Source organism: Chiloscyllium plagiosum, unplaced genomic scaffold, assembly GCF_037043375.1.
Source record: "Chiloscyllium plagiosum isolate Xiang-an unplaced genomic scaffold, Cpla_swu_hap1 HiC_scaffold_3, whole genome shotgun sequence".
Classification (NCBI taxonomy): domain Eukaryota; kingdom Metazoa; phylum Chordata; class Chondrichthyes; order Orectolobiformes; family Hemiscylliidae; genus Chiloscyllium; species Chiloscyllium plagiosum.
The window spans coordinates 123939123-123955213 of NW_028270141.1; the positions used below are offsets into that span (position 1 = coordinate 123939123).

General features: G+C 52.8%; 7 non-coding genes and 1 pseudogene across 7 annotated transcripts; all 8 read right to left on the reverse strand.

The window, feature by feature from the left end:
* Window positions 1-348: 348 nt before the first annotated feature.
* LOC148151143 (5S ribosomal RNA) lies at window positions 349-467 on the reverse strand. The gene has a single exon (XR_015756448.1). It is a non-coding gene; the product is annotated as a 5S ribosomal RNA (ribosomal RNA).
* Window positions 468-2013: 1546 nt separating this feature from the next.
* Window positions 2014-2132, reverse strand: LOC148151144 (5S ribosomal RNA). The gene has a single exon (XR_015756752.1). It is a non-coding gene; the product is annotated as a 5S ribosomal RNA (ribosomal RNA).
* A 1546-nt stretch (window positions 2133-3678) lies between these two features.
* Window positions 3679-3797, reverse strand: LOC148151145 (5S ribosomal RNA). The gene has a single exon (XR_015756695.1). It is a non-coding gene; the product is annotated as a 5S ribosomal RNA (ribosomal RNA).
* A 1546-nt stretch (window positions 3798-5343) lies between these two features.
* On the reverse strand, window positions 5344-5462 carry LOC148151146 (5S ribosomal RNA). The gene has a single exon (XR_015756449.1). It is a non-coding gene; the product is annotated as a 5S ribosomal RNA (ribosomal RNA).
* Window positions 5463-7008: 1546 nt separating this feature from the next.
* LOC148151147 (5S ribosomal RNA) lies at window positions 7009-7127 on the reverse strand. Its single transcript, XR_015756432.1, has one exon. It is a non-coding gene; the product is annotated as a 5S ribosomal RNA (ribosomal RNA).
* A 4408-nt stretch (window positions 7128-11535) lies between these two features.
* On the reverse strand, window positions 11536-11654 carry LOC148151148 (5S ribosomal RNA). The gene has a single exon (XR_015755350.1). It is a non-coding gene; the product is annotated as a 5S ribosomal RNA (ribosomal RNA).
* Window positions 11655-13200: 1546 nt separating this feature from the next.
* LOC148151149 (5S ribosomal RNA) lies at window positions 13201-13319 on the reverse strand. The gene has a single exon (XR_015755909.1). It is a non-coding gene; the product is annotated as a 5S ribosomal RNA (ribosomal RNA).
* Window positions 13320-14865: 1546 nt separating this feature from the next.
* Window positions 14866-14974, reverse strand: LOC148151150 (5S ribosomal RNA; annotated as a pseudogene).
* Between the last annotated feature and the right edge of the window lie 1117 nt (window positions 14975-16091).

Here is a 16091-nt window from a genome sequence, read left to right on the forward strand (position 1 = left end):
CAAGGGTTATGGAGATAAGGCAGGAACAGGATACTGATTAAGGATGATCAGCCATGATCATATTGAATGGTGGTGCAGGCTGGAAGGGCAGAATGGCCAACTCCTGCACCTATTGTCTATTGTCCGCCTTTCCTGACTGCCACCCGCAGACAGCGTGCAGCCCCAATCCCTTTCTTTCCGCCTTTCTTGCTGATTTTGGCAGCGCTCCGCTCTCCTCCCCTCCGTGTCTCGTGCCTGCAGGAGACTGATGCCAGGCACAGCAGCAGCAGCAAAAATAACCTGCCGCTCCATTGCCTGGCACAAGACAAGTGCAGAGGGGTGACTTGAGCAGCCACTGCTGGCGGAAAAAGCCTACTGCACCTGGTATTCCCAGGCGGTCTCCCATCCAAGTACTAACCAGGCCTGAGTCTGCTTAGCTTCCGAGATCAGACGAGATCGGGCGTTTTCAGACTAGTATGGCCGTAGGCGCTGGCCCCTGCCTTTTCTCCCTACTTCAAGGTGTGCTGGCCAGCCACATTTTCTTTCTTGCTCTTTCTCTTTATCCCCTTTGGCTTTTTTTTCTCTTTTCTCTTTGCTCTTCCTCCTCCGTGCGTGCTTCCCTCCCTCCGTCCCTCCAGCTGCCTTTCAGCCAGCCCTTGCCCACCAGGCTCCTGTAGTCTCCCACATCCCCACACAGGCCAACTGCAAGCCCTCCCCCTGCTTCATAGGGCCGCAGCCTGCATTCTCTCATCCTTCCACACTCCTCCACCCCTCCATTTCGGAATGCCAGGCACTGACCAGTGGGGTACCGCACGGATCAGTACTGGGACCGCAGCTTTTTACAATCTATCTTCAGGATATACAAGATGGTATTAGCAAAAACATTCGCAAATTTCATCAGCTGGGTGGCAGGGTGAAATGTGATGAGGATGTTAGGAGATTACAGGGTGACCTGGACAAGTTAGGTGAGTGCTCAGATGCATGGCAGATGCACTTTCACGTGGATAAATGGATCCTTATCCACTTTGGTGGCAAGAACAGGAAGGCAGATTACCACCTAAGTGGAATCAATTTAGGTAAAGGGGCAGTACAGAGAGATCTGGGGGTTCTTGTACACCACTCAATGAAGGTAAGCATGCAGGTACAGCAGGTAGTGAAGAAGGCTAATAGCATGCTGGCCTTCATAACAAGAGGGATTGAGTATAGAAGCAAAGAGGTCCTTCTGCAGCTGTACAGGGCCCTGGTGAGACCACACCTGGAGTACTGTGTGCAGTTCTGGTCTCCAAATTTGAGGAGAGACATTCTGGCTATTGAGGGAATGCAGCGTAGGTTCACGAGGTCAATTCCTGGAATGGCGGGATTACCTTACACTGAAAGACTGGAGCGACTGGGCTTGTGTACCCTTGAGTTTAGAAGACTGAGAGGGGATCTGGTTGAGACATATAAGATGATCAAAGGATTGGACACTCTGGCGGCAGGCAACATGTTTCCGCTGCGGGGTGAGTGCCGAAACAGAGGACACAGCTTAAAAATACGGGGTAGACCATTTAGGACAGAGATGAGGAGAAACTTCTTCACCCAGAGAGTGGTGGCTGTGTGAAATGCTCTGCCCCAGAGGGCAGTGGAGGCCCAGTCTCTGGATTCATTTAAGAAAGAGTTGGATAGAGCTCTCAAGGATAGTGGAATCAAGGGTTATGGAGATAAGGCAGGAACAGGATACTGATTAAGGATGATCAGCCATGATCATATTGAATGGTGGTGCAGGCTGGAAGGGCAGAATGGCCAACTCCTGCACCTATTGTCTATAGTCCGCCTTTCCTGACTGCCACCCGCAGACAGCGTGCAGCCCCAATCCCTTTCTTTCCGCCTTTCTTGCTGATTTTGGCAGCGCTCCGCTCTCCTCCCCTCCGTGTCTCGTGCCTGCAGGAGACTGATGCCAGGCACAGCAGCAGCAGCAAAAATAACCTGCCGCTCCATTGCCTGGCACAAGACAAGTGCAGAGGGGTGACTTGAGCAGCCACTGCTGGCGGAAAAAGCCTACTGCACCTGGTATTCCCAGGCGGTCTCCCATCCAAGTACTAACCAGGCCTGAGACTGCTTAGCTTCCGAGATCAGACGAGATCGGGCGTTTTCAGACTAGTATGGCCGTAGGCGCTGGCCCCTGCCTTTTCTCCCTACTTCAAGGCGTGCTGGCCAGCCACATTTTCTTTCTTGCTCTTTCTCTTTATCCCCTTTGGCTTTTTTTTCTCTTTTCTCTTTGCTCTTCCTCCTCCGTGCGTGCTTCCCTCCCTCCGTCCCTCCAGCTGCCTTTCAGCCAGCCCTTGCCCACCAGGCTCCTGTAGTCTCCCACATCCCCACACAGGCCAACTGCAAGCCCTCCCCCTGCTTCATAGGGCCGCAGCCTGCATTCTCTCATCCTTCCACACTCCTCCACCCCTCCATTTCGGAATGCCAGGCACTGACCAGTGGGGTACCGCACGGATCAGTACTGGGACCGCAGCTTTTTACAATCTATCTTCAGGATATACAAGATGGTATTAGCAATAACATTCGCAAATTTCATCAGCTGGGTGGCAGGGTGAAATGTGATGAGGATGTTAGGAGATTACAGGGTGACCTGGACAAGTTAGGTGAGTGCTCAGATGCATGGCAGATGCACTTTCACGTGGATAAATGGATCCTTATCCACTTTGGTGGCAAGAACAGGAAGGCAGATTACCACCTAAGTGGAATCAATTTAGGTAAAGGGGCAGTACAGAGAGATCTGGGGGTTCTTGTACACCACTCAATGAAGGTAAGCATGCAGGTACAGCAGGTAGTGAAGAAGGCTAATAGCATGCTGGCCTTCATAACAAGAGGGATTGAGTATAGAAGCAAAGAGGTTCTTCTGCAGCTGTACAGGGCCCTGGTGAGACCACACCTGGAGTACTGTGTGCATTTCTGGTCTCCACATTTGAGGAGAGACATTCTGGCTATTGAGGGAATGCAGCGTAGGTTCACGAGGTCAATTCCTGGAATGGCGGGATTACCTTACACTGAAAGACTGGAGCGACTGGGCTTGTGTACCCTTGAGTTTAGAAGACTGAGAGGGGATCTGGTTGAGACATATAAGATGATCAAAGGATTGGACACTCTGGCGGCAGGCAACATGTTTCCGCTGCGGGGTGAGTGCCGAAACAGAGGACACAGCTTAAAAATACGGGGTAGACCATTTAGGACAGAGATGAGGAGAAACTTCTTCACCCAGAGAGTGGTGGCTGTGTGGAATGCTCTGCCCCAGAGGGCAGTGGAGGCCCAGTCTCTGGATTCATTTAAGAAAGAGTTGGATAGAGCTCTCAAGGATAGTGGAATCAAGGGTTATGGAGATAAGGCAGGAACAGGATACTGATTAAGGATGATCAGCCATGATCATATTGAATGGTGGTGCAGGCTGGAAGGGCAGAATGGCCAACTCCTGCACCTATTGTCTATTGTCCGCCTTTCCTGACTGCCACCCGCAGACAGCGTGCAGCCCCAATCCCTTTCTTTCCGCCTTTCTTGCTGATTTTGGCAGCGCTCCGCTCTCCTCCCCTCCGTGTCTCGTGCCTGCAGGAGACTGATGCCAGGCACAGCAGCAGCAGCAAAAATAACCTGCCGCTCCATTGCCTGGCACAAGACAAGTGCAGAGGGGTGACTTGAGCAGCCACTGCTGGCGGAAAAAGCCTACTGCACCTGGTATTCCCAGGCGGTCTCCCATCCAAGTACTAACCAGGCCTGAGTCTGCTTAGCTTCCGAGATCAGACGAGATCGGGTGTTTTCCGACTAGTATGGCCGTAGGCGCTGGCCCCTGCCTTTTCTCCCTACTTCAAGGCGTGCTGGCCAGCCACATTTTCTTTCTTGCTCTTTCTCTTTATCCCCTTTGGCTTTTTTTTCTCTTTTCTCTTTGCTCTTCCTCCTCCGTGCGTGCTTCCCTCCCTCCGTCCCTCCAGCTGTCTTTCAGCCAGCCCTTGCCCACCAGGCTCCTGTAGTCTCCCACATCCCCACACAGGCCAACTGCAAGCCCTCCCCCTGCTTCATAGGGCCGCAGCCTGCATTCTCTCATCCTTCCACACTCCTCCACCCCTCCATTTCGGAATGCCAGGCACTGACCAGTGGGGTACCGCACGGATCAGTACTGGGACCGCAGCTTTTTACAATCTATCTTCAGGATATACAAGATGGTATTAGCAATAACATTCGCAAATTTCATCAGCTGGGTGGCAGGGTGAAATGTGATGAGGATCTTAGGAGATTACAGGGTGACCTGGACAAGTTAGGTGAGTGCTCAGATGCATGGCAGATGCACTTTCACGTGGATAAATGGATCCTTATCCACTTTGGTGGCAAGAACAGGAAGGCAGATTACCACCTAAGTGGAATCAATTTAGGTAAAGGGGCAGTACAGAGAGATCTGGGGGTTCTTGTACACCACTCAATGAAGGTAAGCATGCAGGTACACCAGGTAGTGAAGAAGGCTAATAGCATGCTGGCCTTCATAACAAGAGGGATTGAGTATAGAAGCAAAGAGGTCCTTCTGCAGCTGTACAGGGCCCTGGTGAGACCACACCTGGAGTACTGTGTGCAGTTCTGGTCTCCAAATTTGAGGAGAGACATTCTGGCTATTGAGGGAATGCAGCGTAGGTTCACGAGGTCAATTCCTGGAATGGCGGGATTACCTTACACTGAAAGACTGGAGCGACTGGGCTTGTGTACCCTTGAGTTTAGAAGACTGAGAGGGGATCTGGTTGAGACATATAAGATGATCAAAGGATTGGACACTCTGGCGGCAGGCAACATGTTTCCGCTGCGGGGTGAGTGCCGAAACAGAGGACACAGCTTAAAAATACGGGGTAGACCATTTAGGACAGAGATGAGGAGAAACTTCTTCACCCAGAGAGTGGTGGCTGTGTGGAATGCTCTGCCCCAGAGGGCAGTGGAGGCCCAGTCTCTGGATTCATTTAAGAAAGAGTTGGATAGAGCTCTCAAGGATAGTGGAATCAAGGGTTATGGAGATAAGGCAGGAACAGGATACTGATTAAGGATGATCAGCCATGATCATATTGAATGGTGGTGCAGGCTGGAAGGGCAGAATGGCCAACTCCTGCACCTATTGTCTATTGTCCGCCTTTCCTGACTGCCACCCGCAGACAGCGTGCAGCCCCAATCCCTTTCTTTCCGCCTTTCTTGCTGATTTTGGCAGCGCTCCGCTCTCCTCCCCTCCGTGTCTCGTGCCTGCAGGAGACTGATGCCAGGCACAGCAGCAGCAGCAAAAATAACCTGCCGCTCCATTGCCTGGCACAAGACAAGTGCAGAGGGGTGACTTGAGCAGCCACTGCTGGCGGAAAAAGCCTACTGCACCTGGTATTCCCAGGCGGTCTCCCATCCAAGTACTAACCAGGCCTGAGTCTGCTTAGCTTCCGAGATCAGACGAGATCGGGCGTTTTCAGACTAGTATGGCCGTAGGCGCTGGCCTCTGCCTTTTCTCCCTACTTCAAGGCGTGCTGGCCAGCCACATTTTCTTTCTTGTTCTTTCTCTTTATCCCCTTTGGCTTTTTTTTCTCTTTTCTCTTTGCTCTTCCTCCTCCGTGCGTGCTTCCCTCCCTCCGTCCCTCCAGCTGCCTTTCAGCCAGCCCTTGCCCACCAGGCTCCTGTAGTCTCCCACATCCCCACACAGGCCAACTGCAAGCCCTCCCCCTGCTTCATAGGGCCGCAGCCTGCATTCTCTCATCCTTCCACACTCCTCCACCCCTCCATTTCGGAATGCCGGGCACTGACCAGTGGGGTACCGCACGGATCAGTACTGGGACCGCAGCTTTTTACAATCTATCTTCAGGATATACAAGATGGTATTAGCAATAACATTCGCAAATTTCATCAGCTGGGTGGCAGGGTGAAATGTGATGAGGATCTTAGGAGATTACAGGGTGACCTGGACAAGTTAGGTGAGTGCTCAGATGCATGGCAGATGCACTTTCACGTGGATAAATGGATCCTTATCCACTTTGGTGGCAAGAACAGGAAGGCAGATTACCACCTAAGTGGAATCAATTTAGGTAAAGGGGCAGTACAGAGAGATCTGGGGGTTCTTGTACACCACTCAATGAAGGTAAGCATGCAGGTACAGCAGGTAGTGAAGAAGGCTAATAGCATGCTGGCCTTCATAACAAGAGGGATTGAGTATAGGAGCAAAGAGGTCCTTCTGCAGCTGTACAGGGCCCTGGTGAGACCACACCTGGAGTACTGTGTGCAGTTCTGGTCTCCAAATTTGAGGAGAGACATTCTGGCTATTGAGGGAATGCAGCGTAGGTTCACGAGGTCAATTCCTGGAATGGCGGGATTACCTTACACTGAAAGACTGGAGCGACTGGGCTTGTGTACCCTTGAGTTTAGAAGACTGAGAGGGGATCTGGTTGAGACATATAAGATGATCAAAGGATTGGACACTCTGGCGGCAGGCAACATGTTTCCGCTGCGGGGTGAGTGCCGAAACAGAGGACACAGCTTAAAAATACGGGGTAGACCATTTAGGACAGAGATGAGGAGAAACTTCTTCACCCAGAGAGTGGTGGCTGTGTGGAATGCTCTGCCCCAGAGGGCAGTGGAGGCCCAGTCTCTGGATTCATTTAAGAAAGAGTTGGATAGAGCTCTCAAGGATAGTGGAATCAAGGGTTATGGAGATAAGGCAGGAACAGGATACTGATTAAGGATGATCAGCCATGATCATATTGAATGGTGGTGCAGGCTGGAAGGGCAGAATGGCCAACTCCTGCACCTATTGTCTATTGTCCGCCTTTCCTGACTGCCACCCGCAGACAGCGTGCAGCCCCAATCCCTTTCTTTCCGCCTTTCTTGCTGATTTTGGCAGCGCTCCGCTCTCCTCCCCTCCGTGTCTCGTGCCTGCAGGAGACTGATGCCAGGCACAGCAGCAGCAGCAAAAATAACCTGCCGCTCCATTGCCTGGCACAAGACAAGTGCAGAGGGGTGACTTGAGCAGCCACTGCTGGCGGAAAAAGCCTACTGCACCTGGTATTCCCAGGCGGTCTCCCATCCAAGTACTAACCAGGCCTGAGTCTGCTTAACTTCCGAGATCAGACGAGATCGGGCGTTTTCAGACTAGTATGGCCGTAGGCGCTGGCCCCTGCCTTTTCTCCCTACTTCAAGGCGTGCTGGCCAGCCACATTTTCTTTCTTGCTCTTTCTCTTTATCCCCTTTGGCTTTTTTTTCTCTTTTCTCTTTGCTCTTCCTCCTCCGTGCGTGCTTCCCTCCCTCCGTCCCTCCAGCTGCCTTTCAGCCAGCCCTTGCCCACCAGGCTCCTGTAGTCTCCCACATCCCCACACAGGCCAACTGCAAGCCCTCCCCCTGCTTCATAGGGCCGCAGCCTGCATTCTCTCATCCTTCCACACTCCTCCACCCCTCCATTTCGGAATGCCGGGCACTGACCAGTGGGGTACCGCACGGATCAGTACTGGGACCGCAGCTTTTTACAATCTATCTTCAGGATATACAAGATGGTATTAGCAATAACATTCGCAAATTTCATCAGCTGGGTGGCAGGGTGAAATGTGATGAGGATCTTAGGAGATTACAGGGTGACCTGGACAAGTTAGGTGAGTGCTCAGATGCATGGCAGATGCACTTTCACGTGGATAAATGGATCCTTATCCACTTTGGTGGCAAGAACAGGAAGGCAGATTACCACCTAAGTGGAATCAATTTAGGTAAAGGGGCAGTACAGAGAGATCTGGGGGTTCTTGTACACCACTCAATGAAGGTAAGCATGCAGGTACACCAGGTAGTGAAGAAGGCTAATAGCATGCTGGCCTTCATAACAAGAGGGATTGAGTATAGGAGCAAAGAGGTCCTTCTGCAGCTGTACAGGGCCCTGGTGAGACCACACCTGGAGTACTGTGTGCAGTTCTGGTCTCCAAATTTGAGGAGAGACATTCTGGCTATTGAGGGAATGCAGCGTAGGTACACGAGGTCAATTCCTGGAATGGCGGGATTACCTTACACTGAAAGACTGGAGCGACTGGGCTTGTGTACCCTTGAGTTTAGAAGACTGAGAGGGGATCTGGTTGAGACATATAAGATGATCAAAGGATTGGACACTCTGGCGGCAGGCAACATGTTTCCGCTGCGGGGTGAGTGCCGAAACAGAGGACACAGCTTAAAAATACGGGGTAGACCATTTAGGACAGAGATGAGGAGAAACTTCTTCACCCAGAGAGTGGTGGCTGTGTGGAATGCTCTGCCCCAGAGGGCAGTGGAGGCCCAGTCTCTGGATTCATTTAAGAAAGAGTTGGATAGAGCTCTCAAGGATAGTGGAATCAAGGGTTATGGAGATAAGTTGAAACTTTATTGCTGGAACAGCACAGCAGGTCAGGCAGCATCCAGGGAACAGGAGATTCGACGTTTCGGGCACAGGCCCTTCTTCAGGAATGAGCAGAGAGTGTTCAGCAGGAGAAGATAAAAGGTAGGGAGGAGGGACTTGGAGGAGGGGAGTTGGAAATGTGATAGGTGGAAAGATGTCAAGGTGAGGGTGATAGGTCGGAGTAGGGTGGAGGCGGAGAGGTCAAGAAGAAGACTGCAGGTCAGGAAGGCGGTGCCGGGCTGGAAGGATCCGGCTGAGACAAGGTGGGGGGAGGGGGGATGAAGAAACTGGTGAAGTCCAAGTTCATCCCCTGCGGTTGGAGGGTTCCCAGTCGGAAGATAAGACGCTCCTCCTCCGACCGTCGGGTTGTTGTGGTTTGGCGGTGGATGAGTCCAATGACCTGCATATCCTCGGTGGAGTGCGAGGGGGAGTTGAAATGCTGTGCCACAGGTTGGTTGGGTTGGTTCGTCCGGGTGGCCCAGAGGTGCTCCCTGAATCGCTCCGCAAGTAGGCGGCCTGTCTCCCCAATATAGAGGAGGCCACACCGGCTGCAGCGGATGCAGTAGATGATGTGGGTGGAGGTGCAGGTGAATCTGTGGCGGATATGGAAGTTTCCTTTGGGGCCTTGGAGAGAAGTGAGGGGGGAGGTGTGGGCGCAAGTGTTGCACCTCCTGCGGTTGCAAGGGAAGGTGCCGGGAGTGGTGGTTGGGTCGGTGGGGGGTGTGGATCTGACAAGGGAGTCGCGGAGGGAGTGGTCTCTACGGAAAGCTGATAGGGGAGGGGAGGGAAATATATCCTTGGTGCTGGGGTCTGTTTGGAGGTGGCGGAAGTGACGGCGGATGATGCGCTGTACATGGAGATTGGTGGGGTGGTAGGTGAGGACCAGTGGGGTTCTGTCCTGGTGGCGGTTGGAGGGGCGGGGCTCAAGGGCGGAGGAGCGGGAAGTGGAGGAGATGCGGTGGAGGGCACCGTCGACCACGTCGGGGGGGAAATTGCGGTCCTTGAAGAAGGAGGCCATCTGTGTTGTACGTATTTTGAACTGGTCCTCCTGGGAGCAGATGCGGCGGAGACGAAGGAATTGGGAGAATGGGATGGCGTTTTTACAGGGGGCAGGATGGGAGGAGGTGTAGTCCAGGTAGCTGTGGGAGTCGGTAGGTTTGTAGTAGATGTCCGTGTTGATTCGGTCGCCTGAGATAGAAACAGAAAGGTCTAGGAAGGGGAGGGAGGAGTCCGAGACTGTCCAGGTGAATTTGAGGTCGGGGTGGAAGGTGTTGGTGTAGTGGATAAACTGTTCAACCTCCTCGTGGGAGCACGAGGTAGCGCCGATACAGTCATCAATGTAGCGAAGAAAAAGATGGGGGGTGGGGCCAGTGTAGTTGCGGAAGATGGATTGTTCCACATACCCTACGAAGAGGCAGGCATAGCTGGGGCCCATGCGGGTGCCCATGGCTACTCCTTTTGTTTGGAGAAAGTGGGAGGATTGGAAAGAAAAGTTGTTCAGGGTGAGGACCAGTTCGGTCAGTCGAAGGAGGGTGTCGGTGGAAGGGTACTGGGTGGTACGGCGGGAAAGGAAGAAGCGGAGTGCTTTGAGTCCTTCGTGATGGGGGATGGAGGTGTACAGGGACTGGATGTCCATGGTGAAGATGAGGCGTTGGGGACCGGGGAAGCGGAAATCCTGGAGGAGGTGGAGGGCGTGGGTGGTGTCACGAACGTAGGTGGGGAGTTCTTGGACTAATGGGGACAGGACCGTGTCGAGGTATGCCGAGATGAGTTCGGTTGGGCAGGAGCAGGCTGAGACGATGGGTCGTCCGGGGCAGTCAGGTTTGTGGATTTTGGGCAGGAGGTAGAAACGGGCGGTTCGGGGTTGTGGGACTATGAGGTTGGAGGCGGTGGATGGGAGGTCCCCTGAGGTGATGAGGTTATGGACGGTCTGGGAGATGATGGTTTGGTGGTGGGGGGTGGGGTCATGGTCAAGGGGACGGTAGGAGGAGGTATCTGCGAGCTGGCGTTTGGCCTCAGCGGTGTAAAGGTCAGTGCGCCAAACTACTACTGCGCCTCCCTTGTCAGCTGGTTTGATGGTGAGGTTGGGGTTGGAACGGAGGGAGTGGAGGGCTGCGCGTTCCGAGGGTGAGAGGTTGGAGTGGGTGGGGGGAGTGTGGGAGTTCAGGTAGCGGTTAATATCGCGGCGGCAGTTTGCTATGAAGAGGTCGAGGGCAGGTAGGAGGCCAGCACGGGGTGTCCAGGTGGACGGGGTGTGTTGGAGGTGGGAGAAGGGGTCGTCAGAGGGTGGGCGAGAGTCTTGATTGAAGAAGAAGGCACGGAGGCGAAGGCGGCGGAAGAATTGTTCGATGTCACTCCGTGTATTGAATTCATTGACCCGAGAACGTGTGGGAACGAAGGTGAGACCTCTGCTGAGGACTGATCTTTCATCCTCAGAGAGGGGCAAGTCTGGAGGGATGGTGAACACACGGCAGGGCTGGGAGCTAGGACCTGGTGTGGGGCTGGAGCTGGATGTGGGGGCGGGGTTAGGCCTGACCTGCAGTCTTCTTCTTGACCTCTCCGCCTCCACCCTACTCCGACCTATCACCCTCACCTTGACCTCTTTCCACCTATCACATTTCCAACTCCCCTCCTCCAAGTCCCTCCTCCCTACCTTTTATCTTCTCCTGCTGAACACTCTCTGCTCATTCCTGAAGAAGGGCCTGTGCCCGAAACGTCGAATCTCCTGTTCCCTGGATGCTGCCTGACCTGCTGTGCTGTTCCAGCAATAAAGTTTCAACTTTGATCTCCAGCATCTGCAGACCTCACTTTCTCCCCGAAGGTTATGGAGATAAGGCAGGAACAGGATACTGATTAAGGATGATCAGCCATGATCATATTGAATGGTGGTGCAGGCTGGAAGGGCAGAATGGCCAACTCCTGCACCTATTGTCTATTGTCCGCCTTTCCTGACTGCCACCCGCAGACAGCGTGCAGCCCCAATCCCTTTCTTTCCGCCTTTCTTGCTGATTTTGGCAGCGCTCCGCTCTCCTCCCCTCCGTGTCTCGTGCCTGCAGGAGACTGATGCCAGGCACAGCAGCAGCAGCAGCAAAAATAACCTGCCGCTCCATTGCCTGGCACAAGACAAGTGCAGAGGGGTGACTTGAGCAGCCACTGCTGGCGGAAAAAGCCTACTGCACCTGGTATTCCCAGGCGGTCTCCCATCCAAGTACTAACCAGGCCTGAGTCTGCTTAGCATCCGAGATCAGACGAGATCGGGCGTTTTCAGACTAGTATGGCCGTAGGCGCTGGCCCCTGCCTTTTCTCCCTACTTCAAGGCGTGCTGGCCAGCCACATTTTCTTTCTTGCTCTTTCTCTTTATCCCCTTTGGCTTTTTTTTCTCTTTTCTCTTTGCTCTTCCTCCTCCGTGCGTGCTTCCCTCCCTCCGTCCCTCCAGCTGCCTTTCAGCCAGCCCTTGCCCACCAGGCTCCTGTAGTTTCCCACATCCCCACACAGGCCAACTGCAAGCCCTCCCCCTGCTTCATAGGGCCGCAGCCTGCATTCTCTCATCCTTCCACACTCCTCCACCCCTCCATTTCGGAATGCCAGGCACTGACCAGTGGGGTACCGCACGGATCAGTACTGGGACCGCAGCTTTTTACAATCTATCTTCAGGATATACAAGATGGTATTAGCAATAACATTCGCAAATTTCATCAGCTGGGTGGCAGGGTGAAATGTGATGAGGATCTTAGGAGATTACAGGGTGACCTGGACAAGTTAGGTGAGTGCTCAGATGCATGGCAGATGCACTTTCACGTGGATAAATGGATCCTTATCCACTTTGGTGGCAAGAACAGGAAGGCAGATTACCACCTAAGTGGAATCAATTTAGGTAAAGGGGCAGTACAGAGAGATCTGGGGGTTCTTGTACACCACTCAATGAAGGTAAGCATGCAGGTACAGCAGGTAGTGAAGAAGGCTAATAGCATGCTGGCCTTCATAACAAGAGGGATTGAGTATAGAAGCAAAGAGGTCCTTCTGCAGCTGTACAGGGCCCTGGTGAGACCACACCTGGAGTACTGTGTGCAGTTCTGGTCTCCAAATTTGAGGAGAGACATTCTGGCTATTGAGGGAATGCAGCGTAGGTTCACGAGGTCAATTCCTGGAATGGCGGGATTACCTTACACTGAAAGACTGGAGCGACTGGGCTTGTGTACCCTTGAGTTTAGAAGACTGAGAGGGGATCTGGTTGAGACATATAAGATGATCAAAGGATTGGACACTCTGGCGGCAGGCAACATGTTTCCGCTGCGGGGTGAGTGCCGAAACAGAGGACACAGCTTAAAAATACGGGGTAGACCATTTAGGACAGAGATGAGGAGAAACTTCTTCACCCAGAGAGTGGTGGCTGTGTGGAATGCTCTGCCCCAGAGGGCAGTGGAGGCCCAGTCTCTGGATTCATTTAAGAAAGAGTTGGATAGAGCTCTCAAGGATAGTGGAATCAAGGGTTATGGAGATAAGGCAGGAACAGGATACTGATTAAGGATGATCAGCCATGATCATATTGAATGGTGGTGCAGGCTGGAAGGGCAGAATGGCCAACTCCTGCACCTATTGTCTATTGTCCGCCTTTCCTGACTGCCACCCGCAGACAGCGTGCAGCCCCAATCCCTTTCTTTCCGCCTTTCTTGCTGATTTTGGCAGCGCTCCGCTCTCCTCCCCTCCGTGTCTCGTGCCTGCAGGAGACTGATGCCAGGCACAGCAGCAGCAGCAAAAATAACCTGCCGCTCCATTGCCTGGCACAAGACAAGTGCAGAGGGGTGACTTGAGCAGCCACTGCTGGCGGAAAAAGCCTACGGCACCTGGTATTCCCAGGCGGTCTCCCATCCAAGTACTAACCAGGCCTGAGTCTGCTTAGCTTCCGAGATCAGACGAGATCGGGCGTTTTCAGACTAGTATGGCCGTAGGCGCTGGCCCCTGCCTTTTCTCCCTACTTCAAGGCGTGCTGGCCAGCCACATTTTCTTTCTTGCTCTTTCTCTTTATCCCCTTTGGCTTTTTTTTCTCTTTTCTCTTTGCTCTTCCTCCTCCGTGCGTGCTTCCCTCCCTCCGTCCCTCCAGCTGCCTTTCAGCCAGCCCTTGCCCACCAGGCTCCTGTAGTCTCCCACATCCCCACACAGGCCAACTGCAAGCCCTCCCCCTGCTTCATAGGGCCGCAGCCTGCATTCTCTCATCCTTCCACACTCCTCCACCCCTCCATTTCGGAATGCCGGGCACTGACCAGTGGGGTACCGCACGGAACAGTACTGGGACCGCAGCTTTTTACAATCTATCTTCAGGATATACAAGATGGTATTAGCAATAACATTCGCAAATTTCATCAGCTGGGTGGCAGGGTGAAATGTGATGAGGATCTTAGGAGATTACAGGGTGACCTGGACAAGTTAGGTGAGTGCTCAGATGCATGGCAGATGCACTTTCACGTGGATAAATGGATCCTTATCCACTTTGGTGGCAAGAACAGGAAGGCAGATTACCACCTAAGTGGAATCAATTTAGGTAAAGGGGCAGTACAGAGAGATCTGGGGGTTCTTGTACACCACTCAATGAAGGTAAGCATGCAGGTACAGCAGGTAGTGAAGAAGGCTAATAGCATGCTGGCCTTCATAACAAGAGGGATTGAGTATAGAAGCAAAGAGGTCCTTCTGCAGCTGTACAGGGCCCTGGTGAGACCACACCTGGAGTACTGTGTGCAGTTCTGGTCTCCAAATTTGAGGAGAGACATTCTGGCTATTGAGGGAATGCAGCGTAGGTTCACGAGGTCAATTCCTGGAATGGCGGGATTACCTTACACTGAAAGACTGGAGCGACTGGGCTTGTGTACCCTTGAGTTTAGAAGACTGAGAGGGGATCTGGTTGAGTAATATAAGATGATCAAAGGATTGGACACTCTGGCGGCAGGCAACATGTTTCCGCTGCGGGGTGAGTGCCGAAACAGAGGACACAGCTTAAAAATACGGGGTAGACCATTTAGGACAGAGATGAGGAGAAACTTCTTCACCCAGAGAGTGGTGGCTGTGTGGAATGCTCTGCCCCAGAGGGCAGTGGAGGCCCAGTCTCTGGATTCATTTAAGAAAGAGTTGGATAGAGCTCTCAAGGATAGTGGAATCAAGGGTTATGGAGATAAGGCAGGAACAGGATACTGATTAAGGATGATCAGCCATGATCATATTGAATGGTGGTGCAGGCTGGAAGGGCAGAATGGCCAACTCCTGCACCTATTGTCTATTGTCCGCCTTTCCTGCCTGCCACCCGCAGACAGCGTGCAGCCCCAATCCCTTTCTTTCCGCCTTTCTTGCTGATTTTGGCAGCGCTCCGCTCTCCTCCCCTCCGTGTCTCGTGCCTGCAGGAGACTGATGCCAGGCACAGCAGCAGCAGCAAAAATAACCTGCTGCTCCATTGCCTGGCACAAGACAAGTGCAGAGGGGTGACATGAGCAGCCACTGCTGGCGGAAAAAGCCTACTGCACCTGGTATTCCCAGGCGGTCTCCCATCCAAGTACTAACCAGGCCTGAGTCTGCTTAGCTTCCGAGATCAGACGTTTTCAGCCTAGTATGGCCGTAGGCGCTGGCCCCTGCTTTTGCTCCCTACTTCAAGGCGTGCTGGCTAGCCACATTTTCTTTGTTGCTCTTTCTCTTTATCCCCTTTGGCTTTTTTTTCTCTTTTCTCTTTGCTCTTCCTCCTCCGTGCGTGCTTCCCTCCCTCCGTCCCTCCAGCTGCCTTTCAGCCAGCCCTTGCCCACCAGGCTCCTGTAGTCTCCCACATCCCCACACAGGCCAACTGCAAGCCCTCCCCCTGCTTCATAGGGCCGCAGCCTGCATTCTCTCATCCTTCCACACTCCTCCACCCCTCCATTTCGGAATGCCAGGCACTGACCAGTGGGGTACCGCACGGATCAGTACTGGGACCGCAGCTTTTTACAATCTATCTTCAGGATATACAAGATGGTATTAGCAATAACATTCGCAAATTTCATCAGCTGGGTGGCAGGGTGAAATGTGATGAGGATCTTAGGAGATTACAGGGTGACCTGGACAAGTTAGGTGAGTGCTCAGATGCATGGCAGATGCACTTTCACGTGGATAAATGGATCCTTATCCACTTTGGTGGCAAGAACAGGAAGGCAGATTACCACCTAAGTGGAATCAATTTAGGTAAAGGGGCAGTACAGAGAGATCTGGGGGTTCTTGTACACCACTCACTGAAGGTAAGCATGCAGGTACAGCAGGTAGTGAAGAAGGCTAATAGCATGCTGGCCTTCATAACAAGAGGGATTGAGTATAGAAGCAAAGAGGTCCTTCTGCAGCTGTACAGGGCCCTGGTGAGACCACACCTGGAGTACTGTGTGCAGTTCTGGTCTCCAAATTTGAGGAGAGACATTCTGGCTATTGAGGGAATGCAGCGTAGGTTCACGAGGTCAATTCCTGGAATGGCGGGATTACCTTACACTGAAAGACTGGAGCGACTGGGCTTGTGTACCCTTGAGTTTAGAAGACTGAGAGGGGATCTGGTTGAGACATATAAGATGATCAAAGGATTGGACACTCTGGCGGCAGGCAACATGTTTCCGCTGCGGGGTGAGTGCCGAAACAGAGGACACAGCTTAAAAATACGGGGTAGACCATTTAGGACAGAGATGAGGAGAAACTTCTTCACCCAGAGAGTGGTGGCTGTGTGGAATGC